Source organism: Rattus norvegicus, chromosome 12 (assembly GCF_021556685.1).
Source record: "Rattus norvegicus strain SHRSP/BbbUtx chromosome 12, alternate assembly SHRSP_T2T, whole genome shotgun sequence".
Classification (NCBI taxonomy): Eukaryota; Metazoa; Chordata; class Mammalia; order Rodentia; family Muridae; genus Rattus; species Rattus norvegicus.
In genome coordinates, this window is record NC_141545.1 from 39,536,641 (window position 1) to 39,549,082 (window position 12,442).

At 50.9% G+C, this 12,442-nt stretch overlaps 1 protein-coding gene across 2 annotated transcripts in view; it reads left to right on the forward strand.

Annotated features, from left to right (window-relative positions):
* Positions 1–7,381: 7,381 nt before the first annotated feature.
* The window catches only part of Abcb9 (ATP binding cassette subfamily B member 9), a 31,988-nt gene continuing 26,927 nt past the window's right edge, over positions 7,382–12,442 (forward strand). The window contains 1 exon segment of one of the 2 annotated variants that reach the window (NM_022238.3): positions 7,382–7,524. The gene's annotated coding sequence lies outside the window, so the exon portion shown is untranslated. 2 annotated transcript variants of the gene reach the window in all.

Below are 12,442 nucleotides of genomic sequence, written 5' to 3' on the forward strand. Positions count from 1 at the left end.
CTGCCGCTGCTAACATATAAACCGGACTGCCGATTTCCATACAACACAGAGGGGAGTTGCTCCAAAGAACCTTTCTAAACAGGTCCACTTCCCTTCCCCTCCCCAACCCTGTACCCCCTATACCCTTTCTTTTCCACTACCCCTGGTGGGTAGTGGGCTACAAGGGAGAGAATAAAGCCTTAAAGTAGGCTTTATAAAAACTAAAGTTACAAGAACAAATAATTTTGTTGTTCAGAACTTGAAATACACCATTCCAAGCAGCCCTTCAGGCTTTCGAAGTTTCAGAGAAACAGTCCAATGGCCCGTCATTGTGATGTGACCTGATGTTTCCTACTTCATGTTTTCAATATAGTTTCTTTGTTCTCTATGTGTGGCGTTTGATTTCAGGATGCTAAGGGGAGGTTCTTTTCTGGTCCTGTCTGCCTGGTGTCTATCCCTGGGAGATTTTCCCAACTCAGGGAAACTGTTGTGATTATTTTGACAATTTTTTTAAAGATTTATTTTATTCATTATATAAGTATACCGTGGCTGTCTTGAGACACACCAGAAGAGGGCATCAGATCCCGTTACAGACGGTTGTGAGCCACCATGTGGTTGCTGGGATTTGAACTCAGGACCTCGGGAAGAGCAGTTCAGTGCTCTTAACCACTGAGCCATCTCTCCAGCCCTTTGACAATGTTTTTATGTGCTTTTTGAACAAGATTCTTTCTTCTATGCCTGTAACCCGTATATTTAGTCTTTTTGGAGTATGGCACACATGTTAGATTCTCACTGGTACCTTATTATTATTTTAGTTTTATCCTTGTTGGATTGCTATGCTTCTCCACTGTCTTCAAATTCAGGAGCTCTCACCTCCTTAACTGCTCTGCTGCTGAGATTTCCTACGTAGGTTGCCCCCTAGCATTTCAGAGTTTTGGCCTTGGTCTCTCCTTGTAGAATTTTTCTTTCCTATCATCCATTGCCCCCTGTATCCGTCTTTGAACATCTTTATCATTATTTTGAGTTCTCTGTCTGGGATATCCTATAACTCGCTCTTGCTAGATGCCATTGCCCTAGGATTAGTCCTGCTGTTTGGTTTTGGAGGACTTAACATTGTCTTGCTGCCTCCTGTTTCTTACCTCCCTGTGTGGGAATTCACACACATGGCATTAGTTCGTTATTTTATTTTTTGTGTATTTCTTTCTTTATTTCTTTTGTCAGCTATATGCTTTCCCTTGAAGTGTACGCGGCATTCACGTGTAACTTGGATGTGTTGAGTCCATGGTCTAGAGAACATTTGCTCCCTCCGGGAGCTCAGGGTGCCTGGTGTAAGCTCTCTTGGATTCTCTGACTGGATTAACTCAGGGAGCAACGACAGCCATTAGCAAATGTCACCCCGACCATTTAACCCCAGAGGCTTCTCTGCCTTCAATAACTGTTGAAGGATAAACAGCCAAGCACCGTGGAGGACTCTCTGATTTTAATGAACGAGACTGGGAGTGGGAAGAAGTAGGGTGGCAGATGATGAAGATTGAGTATTAAAGAGACCTTGGAAATATGGAGGTGAGGAAAGTAGCTGAGAGGGGAACCAGTGGCCCCCAGAGCCTAGAGGTTGTTAAAGTTATGCAAGGTTATAACTCAGTAGTAAAACGATGCGGCTGGAGAGATGGCTGACAGAGCACCAGCCGCTCTCCCACAGCATCCGAGTTTGGTTCCCAGCAGCACCTACATGGTGGCTCACAGCTATCTGTAACTCTGCTTCCAGGGGGATCGTCTGGCCTTTGCAGGCATCAGGCCTGCAAGAGGAGCACAGACATAGATGCAGGCAAAACACCCATGCTCATGAAACTAAAGAGTAAGGCCATGTGTGCGGCACAGTCACTTGGGAGGGAGGCAGAAGCAGGTTGGAGGTCCGAGTTCAAGGCCAGCCTGGTCTACAGAGCAAGTTCCAGTACAACCAGGGAGAGGGGCGGGGCTTGTCTGTGAAACTGAAATAAATAAGTAAATAGATAAATAGATAGAGTGATAGATAGACAGGTAGATAGATTTTAAAAAAAAATGGAGCTGGAAAGATGGCTCTGGGATTAAGAGCACTGACTCCTCCTGCAAAGAACTGAAGTTCCCAGCAACCACATCAGACAGCTCCCAACCACGTGTGACTCTAATACTCTCTTTGGCCTCCTTGGGCACTGCACTTAGGTACACATCTCTCTCTGTCTCTGTCTCTGTCTCTGTCTCTGTCTCTCTCTCTGTCTCTGTCTCTGTCTCTGTCTCTCTCTCTGTCTCTGTCTCTGTCTCTCTCTCTCAAATAAAAAGAGGAGGGATAAGAATGACAGATAACAGAAAGATGAGGGGAGAGATGAGGCGTGGCCTCCATGAGCAAGGTCCTAACCGTAAAATGACAACCAGACAGACAGATGGACAGAAGAGAAACAGAAGCAAAAGGAGCTGGAGAAATCTGTGCAGGAGTGGAGATTGAACAAGAGAAAAGAGGGCCCAGAAGATACACTGTGCGTGACATGCGACACACCTGGGCTGACCTGACAGGTGACGCCTCCAGCCCCCTCACCCCCACTCTAAGAGGTTTCAGGGGTCCTCTGTGGCAGAGGGGAGAATGGGAGGCCCTAGTCTCTGGATTCTGGGGTGTGGGGGAGTGTTCTAAGCCCGTTCTTGGTTCCGTGGACCCCTGCTATCCACAGTAGAATTTCCAGTTCCTGCCCAAGTCCAGTGAAGGTGGGGAGGTCATGTTTTAAAAATGTCAAGTCTTTGGGGCTACCTATTTTTTTAATCCGTTTTAGAGAGACATTCCATCCTAGAATTCCCAACAAGAAGGGCTAACTTTTCCTCTCTGAACGCATGCCTGGGTTGTAAAATAACCACAGTAGTCTCCCACTTTAAAAAAGATGTTTTATTTTATGTGTATAAGTGTGTTTATGGTGTGCATAGCTGAGTACCACTGTGTGCAGCCCCATGGAGACCACAACAAGGCATCAGGTCCCCAGGAACTGGACTTCCAGAGAGTTGTGAGCAGCCAGCCATTGGGTGCAGCGAACGGAGCCTGACTCCTCAGAAGAGCAGCCGGGACTCTTTTTTTTTTTTTTTTTTTTTTTTTTCTTTTTTTCGGAGCTGGGGACCGAACCCAGGGCCTTGCACTTGCTAGGCAAGCACTCTACCACTGAGCTAAATCCCCAACCCCACAGCCGGGACTCTTAACCGCTGAGGAACCCTGTTTCCCCTTTCAGTAGCCACTTTATCGAGATACACACCGTGCATGGTAGAACTCACTTGTTTACAGGGAAATTGAGTAAGGGTTGCTTTTTTACAGGTTTGCTGAATTGTGCGACTGCCACTACAATCAGTGAAACATCTCTCACCCCCAGAGATGACCCACTAGCCGTCACTCACCTGGTTCTGGTCCATGGTCACCTGAGTCTGTCTGTCTCTGGAACTACACTGGAGGTGGTGGCTTTTCACCCCAGGGGCTGAGTGGACAGAATGCTAAAAAGGAACCTCACGAGTTTTCCGGGTTGGTGGCACATAGCTTTAGTCCAGGACTCTGGAGGCAGAGGCAAGCGGAGCTCTGAGAGTTTGAGGGAGCCTGGTCTACAGAGTGAGTTCAAGGACAGCCAGAGAAACCCTGTCTCCAAAAACGAAGTATCTCACTATAATGACAGACTATGGAAAAGGGTACAGGTTTTAGAAACCTGCCCCTGGCAGAGGGAACAAGCTATGTAGGGACAGCCTGTAAGAGGAGTTGCAAGCTCGAGATGCAGAAGGGAAGCCCCTGTGTAGACACACACAGCCAAACCCACGTGCCCCCACCATCACTCTTACAGCTTCTCTTTACTGAATGTTTACTTACTTTATGGGTGTGTGTGTATGTGTGTGATTTCCTGTGTGTGTGTGTATGTGTGATTTCCTGTGTGTGTACATGTGTATGATTTCCTGTGTGTGTGTATATGTGTGTGATTTCCTGTGTGTGTGTATATGCGTGTGATTTCCTGTGTGTATATGCGTGTGATTTCCTCTGTGTGTGTGTGTGAGAGAGATTTCCTCTGTGTGTGTATGTGTATATGTGTGTGTGATTTCCTGTGTGTGTGTGTGTGATTTCCTCTGTGTGTGTGATTTCCTCTGTGTGTGTATGTGTATATGTGTGTGTGATTTACTGTGTGTGTGATTTCCTCTGTGTGTGTGTGATTTCCTGTGTGTGTGTATGTGTATATGTGTGTGTGATTTCCTCTGTGTGTGTGTGTGATTTCCTGTGTGTGTGTATGTGTATATGTGTGTGATTTCCTCTGTGTGTGTGTGTGATTTCCTCTGTGTGTGTATGTGTGTGTATATGTGTGTGTGATTTCCTGTATGCTTGTGTGTGTGATTTCCTGTGTGTGTGTTATGTGTATATGTGTGTGATTTCCTGTGTGTGTGTGTATGTGTGTGTGTGTGATTTCCTGTGTGTGTGATTTCCTGTGTGTGTGTGTATGTGTGTGTGTGTGTGTGTGTGTGTGTGTGTGTGTGGTCATGAAGTTGGTTCTGTCTTATCACCATGAATCCCAAAGACTGAGCTCAACTTCAGGTTTGGAAATGCCCCACTGAGCATCTCCACAGCTCTGACAGTTCTCGCTTATATTTTTCAATGCTATTAGATGTCTCAAGGTTCATTGTCATCTCAGCTTTCCCAAAAGTGATTCAGCCCTGCTCCCATTAGTGTTAACTGTGTGCCACTTCTGTGTGCCACCATTCCTGGGGAAGTGTGCTCACCCAGATAGGGAGCCAAAATACAGGCACCACCAACATCCAGCTTGGTGGGCCAGTGAGTTGTATTGGGGGTTACCTACAGAAGCAGAAATGATTCAGAAGACGGCCACATCACTTAAGCACACCCAAGCATGGGTAATAGCTCTCAAAGCGGGGAATTTGGGATTTGTCACACAGCTCACAGGCAATGCAGCAGGTTGGAGCATGCTTTGCAGGCAGCTCCACTGGTCTCATCCTCTTCTACACGGCTCACTGGTCTGAGAGTAACTCTCAGCGCTCTTTATTGCCTATATATTGAGTTGGGATGGGGGGAGGGCATAGTAGATCTGATCGGCTTCAGGAACTTCCTTAGCAATTTGAGTTGTTTCCTTTCTGAGATCAACAAGCTTCCCTGTAGGGAGGACTGTCTCAGCTCCCTTTAGAAAAACCTGTTTTGTCAAGCTCCTTGTGTCTTGAAGAGCTTCTCCATTTGGTAGGGAATTTTAAACTTTTTTTTTTTCGGAGCTGGGGACCGAACCCAGGGCCTTGCGCTTCCTAGGTAAGCACTCTACCACTGAGCTAAATCCCCAACCCCCAGCCTGCTTTTCTTACAGCCTCCAGGATCACATGGCACATGGGCTGACCTCCCACATCAGTCACCAGTCAAGAGAATGTTCCCACAGGCTTGCCGTAGGACAATCTAATGGAGGCAGCTTCTTAACTGAAGCTGTCAGACAACTGTAGTTTGTGTCACACTTAAAAAACTACCGTTGATTTGATTTTTTAAAAAAATTCTGCCTTTAATAAGGGTTTTAAATGTTTTCATCTCCCTTTTAGCACACCGCCCACCAGAGGTAGTGGGAAAGAAAGGTTATAGGATACGGGGGAAGTGGACCCGTTTAGAAATTGTTCTTTGGAGCAAATCTCATCTGCATTGTCAGGAAACCTGCAGCTCAGGTCACAGGATCCATTTGCAAATACTTATGAATGTATCAGGAGTCTAATTTTCTCGAGTCAGGATAACAAACACGAATCAGCAGTGATGGAACCACCTGGCAGAAACAGTCAGGCCTCAGCCAAGTCGGCACAAGTCAGCAAGGAGTGACCAGCACCAACAGGGACGTCCAGAGAAGTTCTTTGCCGTGCCTCTCTCAACGAAGTGAAGCAAAGATTCGAGACCCATGGTGCGTTGCAAAACTAGCCCTGCAAGCAAGTTCCCGTCACTGTTCATTGAGTCCTATGTCTACTTCCTTCAAACGTCTTGTCTCACTGTGTGTCTTTTCTCAGTACGTGAGTCTGTCTTAACAAAATTCTACACGAGTCTGTGTCAGCTGACATCACTCTGCCAATCGGCCCAAGTCTGCAAAAATGGCAAAAAGCCACCAGAACACCACCCGAAGATTTACGGTGTGTTTCTCTCTATAGAGTCACAACAAACCAGCTCAACTGTGTTATGTAAGGCGAACCAATACATGAGTATCATTAATGAAGAATCATCACGTGTCCTTTTACGTGTTTACTCTACCAAAACATCTTTTCATCTTGTCTACTTCAGTGAAACGTTCCTTCACACCTTTGCACCAACAAAATGCCATCCAACACAACTGACTTTCTAAAGAAACCATAAATTTCTACCTCACAGCACTGTCCATAAACTTAATTATCCCTCACAGAATATTCTTCCTTCTAATATGTACAATAAATATACCTCTTATTTGGTATTTGGTTCCATATTTAGACTGTCCTTCCCGAAGGGCAGAGATCTTGATTGGGTCCTGCCCTCTCCCTCCCCCCGCCTCTTGTGACAAGGTCTTTGTTGCCCAGCCTGGCCCTGAACTCCCCAGTTCAAATGATCCTCCTCCTTTAGCCTCCCCAGTACCCAGGCTTACAGACGCATAAAGCTATGCCCAGCTCTCAAATGCTTAGAATGGCCTAGGGTGTCCAGTAGGTGCTGGATAAAGACTTATTGGATGGATGAGTAAACGAATGAGGGTCATTATAACCCCACCACATCCTCCAGGGCTAGCAGGCTGCGCCTTCAAGGAAAAAAACCCGTTAAGGGAGTATTTGTGTCCCCTGAGTATGTGCACAGGCCTGGTCCAGGTGCAGAGCATCTAGCACTCAGGACCTAGAGCCAGGTAGGAGCTGGGTTTGTTGAAGATGCTGAAGCTCTGGGCTCAGACGGTCCCGGGTTCGCTCCGCCCTAGAAACGCCTACAACCCCTTGCCACAGAAGCTCCACCCCATTCTAGAGGATCCGCCTACTCCTAAAGATCCTCCCACCTTGAATGTCCCACCTACATCTCAGGCTCCATCTCACCAGGGAGGTTCCTCCGGCATCTTGCCCCGGAAGCTCCGCCCCGTCCTCGAGGCTGTATTCTCACCCCCAGGATATCCCGCCTACTTCCCCTGAAGCTCCGCCCCACTAGGGAAGTTCTTTCAGCCCATTTTACCCGAGGCCTTTTACTGAAGACTCCGCCTCTCTCCGCTTTCCCCCCCCCCAAGGCTCCTCCCTACCTAGGATGTCCCTCCCACTTTCCCTGAAGCCCCGCCCATCCAGGAGGCCTCGCCGGCTCCTTCTCAGAGGCCCCGCCCTACCCAGGATGTCCCGCCTACTCCGGTGAAACTCCGCCCCCGGCGCCGCCCGCCTGTCAGCGGGCAGCTGGGCTAGGCTCCGACCTTGTAGCGGCGCAGCGCCGGCTCCGAGCAGAGCGGTGCTCAGCGCGGGCTCAGTGAGAGGCAGGATCCTGTGTCTCTGCGTCCCGGGCACGGCGCGTCACCTTCTGACGACTCACCTGGTGGCAGGTGGCAGGTAAGGGCCGCCCCCAGCTCTGCGGAGCTCGCAACGGGAATTCGGCTGTTTTTTTTTTTTTTTTGACCCTTCTGCGACGCGGTCTGTAGGTACCTTGCGGGGAGCGTTTGGAGGAGACCCTGGAGGCCTGTGGCCGGGTATGGAGCCGGTGGCGACCTCTGAGGGCTGCGAACGCCAGGCCTGGCCTGAGGCAAGCCTTCCCTGCCATCAAGCGGGCCTGTGCGATCCCAGGAGGCTCCTCCTCGCTCGCCTGAGTTAATTGAGATAGCAGCAAGCGTGGCTGACACTTCCCTGCCCTCCGCCCCACCCCCTGGAGATGGGTGGCCTCCATGCCCCTGCTGCAGATGGCATGGGGACAGGTGTCAGGACTGCCTCGGTTTGCCACCAGGTTCCCTGAGGCCACCTGGGGTCGCCCGACGGAGTGCCAGTCACAGCAGTGGGATGTGGTGGCCCGAGTAAGGGCGGGAGTCAGGTTGGAGCCATGTGGACCCAGCCTGGGTGTGTCATGTTCTCCAGAGACCCCCCCACAGCAACAAGGCAGTCAGTGCCAGCTGAGAGCAGCAGCGACCGGCCTCTCCAGGGCTGGGCCCTGGGAATGACAAGCCTGCCGAGGGGTGAATGGAAGCTACTTGAGCCACCCGAGGCAGGCAGGACCTTTTTCTGCAGTTCCTGATTAGACTGAGCACACCTTTCCTCCCCCTCCTCCTCCTCCTCCTCTACCTCCTCCTCCTCTTCCTCCTCCTCCTCCTCCTCCTCCTCCTCCAACAGAGGGTAAAATGTGGGGTTTCCCTCGAGCTGTAATTGGCATGGTGACTTGTGAGCCTCTCAGGGCTCTGGGTCACAGAGCTGGGAGGTACAGGCACCAGAGAAGACCCAAGATGGGTAGTAATGACAGGAACTTCTCTCCTGCTTGTCCCCAACTACCCTTACTTACAGTGGACAGTTGTAGGTACTCCAAGCTCTACCTCCTCCAAGAATAAAAAAAAGCCTTCTCAAAGCCCCCCTGTGGTTGGGATGTAGCTCAGCGGGAGAGTTCTTACCTAGTATGACCAAGGTCCCGAGTTCCACCCCCAGCACCAATACAAAACACAACCCAGTGGGGCAGGGGTCACTTGCCAGTCGTGTGCCTTGTCTTAGCATTTGGGCGAAGGCAACTTGCCTTGTCTTCCTGGATCCTTTTGGCCCCTGAGCAAAGCCTGTGCTTCCTCTGGCCACCATCTTGCCCTTGTCTCGTGGGCCACGCGTATCACCTGTGTGCCCACAATTTGTCCTCCAATTCCACCTAGCTGTGCGTCCTCAGAGTCCGGGCACATGGAGGCTAGGAATGTGGTCCCTTAGCAGCCTTTTTGTCCTCAGCTTCTAGCCTGACTGTGCGACTGTGGCCTTCCCACTGTGCTCTGCTCAGTAGTTTATTTAACAAGAGTAACCTGCCATCCCACCCTCGCCCCAGGATTAAAACCTGCCCTGACCTGAGTTGGCTTCTGATCCATGGAAACTTGCAGTAGATGAAGGCAGCTCCTGGGAGGCAGGGCACCTAGGGACTATGGGTACTCTGCCTTGGATGACCCCTAGACCCCTAGACAAGCCTCTCTACCTCCCTTCCCAGCTTCATTTTTGTCACCTGCAAAAGTGTTTCAATTAGCCTCCGATGTTAGCATCTGGAGTGATCTTTCCAGAGGACATGAGCACTTGGGGACCCCTAGGTGTGGGCACCTGGCTACTTGGGCTGTTGGGGTGTCAGGAAGAGATCTCCCCAAGACTGACAGTCAAAAGGACGGAGGCTGGTTAGCTCCTGGCCCTCAGGCTAGCTCCCCATTTCCGGCTGATCTTTCTGTCTCACTCCTGAGCCTTGGCCCCTTCCTAGGGGCCATAGACCCCTGGTGCCCACCCCAGGAAGGCAGTAGTCGGGTGCCTGGCAGGCCTGGTGAAGCCAGCACTTGCTTGGCAGGAGGCCTGGGGTGGCGCTAGGCCAGGAGCTTCCCTTCTTGGGCTCCGAGTGGAGCTCACCCACTCATACTCCCTGAGGCGTCTGCATTGCAGCAGACTGAGCCCAGGAGCTGCATTGGCAGCTCGGACCTAGCAGGGACTGAGGAAGGCCAGGGAAGGGAGACTGCCTGTCTCACTCCTCTCTGCCCTGACCCCACTTGGCCCCGGCTCCCTTTGGAAAGGCAGATGCTGACTAATCAAGCTATGTCTGTCACACACTCCAATCTGCCCGGCAGTGCTGGGATGACAAAAAAATAAAATAAAACAACCCCCTCTGAGGCTTGGGCCCTCCATGCCATCTCTGCACCTCAGATCCTTTCTTAGCAGCATCAGGGGGCCCGTCCACCTGGAAGAGACCGTCATCAGGTAAACAGGCACGGAGCACAGACTTTGGAGCTCGACCTAGCTGTGTGACATGGAGCAGGTCTTTTGTCCTCTCTGTGCCTCGAGTGTCTATACTGTACAATTTAGAATATATTCCATGGGCATCTCACGGTGCCACGCTCCCACTGTTGTCACCTCTGTCTGAGCAACGTCGACTGTTTTTCTTAAAGGAGCACGTCCTGTCAGTGTTTGTTGTACTCAGAAGTGACACTAACCACTCTGCTATTCACCAGCTGTGGGCTGTTGGGTAAAGTCTCCTCTAGGCCTCATTTTCACAGAGATGATGGCAGTGCAGACCTCACAGCGACATCTTGAGGAAGAGCTAACACACGAAAGCAGGTGGTGCAGGGCCTGGCTCATTCCATAGGCACGCGATGCAGGTATTAGTCGCCAGACGTGCAGTGTGCACAGGTAGAGGACGCTGGTGCCGGCGGAGTCCTTCACACAGGGTCTCTTTAGGTTTGGGCCATGTTGGCCGAGTGAATGGAGCAGGTGACTTTGTCTTCCAGTGCCACGGTTTCTCCAGGTGTCAATGAAGCTGCAGACAAACTGACCTCATGTAAAAGGTTAGATCCCTCTACAGTTCAAAGTCAGTCCCCACGGTGTGGCCTCCAGAGCAACGGGAAAGGTGTCCCTCAGGACTGAGGGTCCTGTCACTCAGTGCTGCCACCCCCCCCACACACACACACAGGGCTCGGAGCGTTGCCCATTTTACTGATAGGACACCATTGCTTCCTCCGAGGGAGATCTGATCAGGACACAGTCAGTTCTCAGGGTCAGCCCCAGCCAGGTCCTACACCTACCCTAGACAAACTCCACCCCCAGCCCCAAGATCCACACCTTGTGTCCCTCAAGCTCTGGGCTCTCCTAGGCCCTAGTGAGTCCTCGGGGATCCCATGTGGGAACATCGGTGGAGTGGACAGCAAAAACCAAGAAAAAAATAAACTAGGTCTAGAGCTAGGTGTGAGGGCCAACCCAGGCTGGATCTGAAGGCTGGAAACTTCCAAGCAGAACCAAAGGTCTCTGGGTTGCTATGGCGCCCGAGAGTGTGAAAGGTGAGTTGAGATACACTGTTCACCGTTGCTATCAGCAGCAGTTGCCGTGCCAGGCCTGATATCTGGTCACCAGACTTCACTGCCACCCCGTGCAACTGAGACAGTGAAGCCTCCAATGGCCAGACTCCAGAAGACTCTGTTGAGCTCTGCTAATCTGAGCATCACCTCCTCGGTGGTGGCAAAGTCCTCCATGTGATCCTTCCCAGTGCCTGAGTCCTCCTTGCCCTCCTCAACGAGAAAGGATACAGCCTTCCCTCAGGGCCCAGCCTTCTCTTCCACCTGTCCAAAATGCTTTCCCAGTGTATCCATGGGGCTGATTCTTTCCTGTCTGTCTGTCTGTCTGTCTGTCTGTCTGTCTGTCTGTCTGTCTGTCTCTCTCTCTCTCTCTCTGTGTCTGTTAGACATTAAACCCAGGGCCTCACTCACACATAGGCAAGCATTCTGCCCCTGAGTTAAGCCTACACTGTATACTTAAATTTGACACCGGGTCTCACTAGGTTGCCCAGGCTAGCCCTGAACTTGCCAGCCTCCTGCCTTCCTCAGTAGCTAGAATTCCAAGCCTCAAGCCACCAAGCCTCGCTCCCCCTCACCTCTTCCGAGTCTTGTGCCTGTGTTTCCTCCCATTTACCCCCCTCCTTTCGCAGGCTTCCTTCTTAGCATTCAGGGCCAGCCATCTCTGTCTTTTAAGATTTATTTTTATTTTATGTGGATGAGTATTTTGCCAAATGTATGTGTGTATACCACATGCATTCCGTGCCCAAGGAGGCCACAGGAGGATGTTGGAGCCTCTGGAATTGCCATTATAGATGGTTTTTAGTTACCACGTGGGTGCTGGGAATCAAAGCTGGGTCCTTTGGGAAAGCAGCTGGCCTTAACCACTGAGCTGTTTGTCCGGCCCCGTCAGTCCCTTTTAAATCTCCCTCCTCTACAGGAGGCCATCTTCACAGGGGCAGGGATCTTGTGGTCTGTTTTCACCGTTTCTTGTTTCTCTTTGTTGTCCGTGTGCACACCCAAGCGTGTTCATGTGTATCTGCGTGCGTGCACACGAGTGAGCCTCAGAGGTGGATGCCCGCTATCTCTCCATTGCTCTCCACCTCCTGAAAATGATTGTTTTTATTTATGGGTATGTGTATGTGCCTGCATGAGTTCGTGTGTACTACGTGCATGCAGCAGCCTGTGGCGTCCAGAGGGCAGGGCATCAGGTCCCAGGGAGTGGGGAGTACAGGTGGTTGGGGCCACCTGATGTGGATGCTGGGTCCTCTATGAGCCCAAGAGTTAACAACTGCTTGTAACGGTGAGCCGTCTCTCTAGTCCTCCGTCTTCTGTTTTGAGACAGGGTCTCTCACTGAACTTGGAGCTCACTGATTCTGGCTGGTCAGTGAACTCCAGGATCCACCTGACTCTGACACACATACCCTACCCCCTGGGAGTCATAGACGAGTTCATTCTGTCCGGCATTTGTGGGTTCTGGAGGTTTGACTCAAATCCCCATG